The sequence below is a fragment of the Octodon degus genome, unplaced genomic scaffold (assembly GCF_000260255.1).
Source record: "Octodon degus isolate 3935 unplaced genomic scaffold, OctDeg1.0 scaffold00288, whole genome shotgun sequence".
Classification (NCBI taxonomy): Eukaryota; Metazoa; Chordata; class Mammalia; order Rodentia; family Octodontidae; genus Octodon; species Octodon degus.
In genome coordinates, this window is record NW_004524864.1 from 427,885 (window position 1) to 429,819 (window position 1,935).

At 47.4% G+C, this 1,935-nt stretch overlaps 1 pseudogene across 1 annotated transcript; it reads right to left on the bottom strand.

The window, feature by feature from the left end:
- Positions 1 to 6: 6 nt before the first annotated feature.
- On the bottom strand, positions 7 to 1,623 carry LOC101568667 (annotated as a pseudogene). The gene is made up of 2 exons (XR_192901.1): positions 1,121 to 1,623; positions 7 to 920 (listed from the first exon to the last, which is right to left on the bottom strand). The product of XR_192901.1 is annotated as a beta-citrylglutamate synthase B pseudogene (transcript).
- Between the last annotated feature and the right edge of the window lie 312 nt (positions 1,624 to 1,935).

The window sequence follows — 1,935 nt, forward strand, 5'->3', positions numbered from 1 at the left end:
CTCTCTGTAGTGTCTGCAAATGAAAGTCAGCATATGTTACCAGCAGAGGTCTCATTTATTTCCCCTTTTCTCTCCAAATAATCTTACACATTTTCTCTCATCCTCCTAAGCATCTTACATGAACAGCATTGCAAGTTGGTTAAAAAAGAAAAAAAGAACTGAAAAGAAAATTTTACAAGGGTTTTGTTGGTTAGTTATTGGCTGGTGGAGTCACTCCACCAGGAGTTTGATCTCACTGGCTAGCAGCTGGTTCATGTTGAACAGGCCCCCTGGGAGCTTGGTGAGCAGCTCTCGCTCCGTGCTTTCAGGGTCACTGTCGACAGAGCTGGAACTTGCGCTCATGTTGTCGACAGCAGTGCTGGCAGGGGGACCCAGCTCCGGCTCACTAGTCTCACTGGCCGTGGACACCACGGAGAGCAGGGACATGCGCCGGGTGAGCCGGCCAGAGGGCAGAAGGGAGGCGGCATAGTCCGCTATGATACCAGCTACATCTAGATTACAAGCCTTATCAAAGGCGATGAAACCTACATTTGCATTGGCCTCGCAGACACAGAAGGAGCTGTCATCTTTCATCAATAGGTCAATGCCGCACACATCCATTCCCAGAATGTTAGACACCTGGATAGCCAGCTGCTTTCCTTGTTCACTCAATGAGCACATCATCCCCACACTGCCTAGTGAGCAGTTGCTCTGCATCCGCCCATCTGTGGAACAGCGTAACATGGTGCCAACTACACGGCCTCCCACGACAATGACACGCACATCCCGTCCGTGAGATTCCTTCACATACTTCTGAAACAGGTATGGAGCTTCATGGTGAATAAGATGGCTTACATCAGCCAAATGGTGCTTGCCTCTATGACCCCGTGTATTCTTTACTACCATTGGGAATTCTAGTACTTTTACTTCACCAATCATTTCAGCAAATTTTTCTTCTTTTTTTTTTCTTTTTTAAAATTTTATTGGGAAACAAATAGCAATGAGACAGTTTCAAAACCAATTAGTAGGGGCCGGGGAGATGGCTCAGTGGAATAAGTGCTTCCCTGGCAAGCGGAAGGACCTGAGTTCAATCCCCGGCTCCGGAAAAACAAACAAACAAAAAAATCCGATTAGTAGTACATAGCAAAATTGTCATGGCCACCATAAGAGAAAGTACCTGACAGAGGAACACCGTGGCCAGCTAACTCTTGAAATGTCCAAAATTTATTAACACAATTCAGGTTGGCTTGAGGTTGGTTCATCAATTGACAGCCCATCTTCTCCAGATGACACAGCAGCAGTGATGTCACTGTCCTTCTGCATCGGAGGGGTGGGGACTCTCCCAACCACCACCACCTGGAAGGAGGCAGAGAAGAGTTCACCACTCATCTGCAGACCCAGGTCTCCTTGTTCAACTGTCAGCACCACCTCATTGGTCACCACAGCCCTGAAGTCCAGTTCCTCCTCACAATGTTTCGCCTTCAAAGCTCACAAGATCTCTTTTTGGGAGTAATCTTCCCTGATGCAGAGATCTGTCAAAAACCACAATTTGGCAGCCACAGAGCTGCATAGTTTGATCTGCTTGTTCTTGGTCTGGATTATTTCCTCTGGAATGAAAACTCCCTGTGCCGCTCCCTCCCTCATGCATAACTCTGCTCACACACAGTGCCAGGATTGCCCTCCTGGCTCTGTGATTTTTTTTTTTTTTTTGGAACCGGGGATTGAACTCAGGCCCTTGCACTTGCCAGGGAAGCGCTTATTCCACTGAGCCATCTCCCTGGCCCCTAACTCTGTGATTTTTTAAAACTGGTATTCATCAACACATCCAACCTTCCTGGAACAGAGACATCTATCTAGATGCTGGTAAACAACATTGCTGAGCACCGTCCTGCACACATCTTTAATCCCAGCTACCAGGGAGACTGAAGCAAGTGGACTACAAATTCAAGTCTAGCC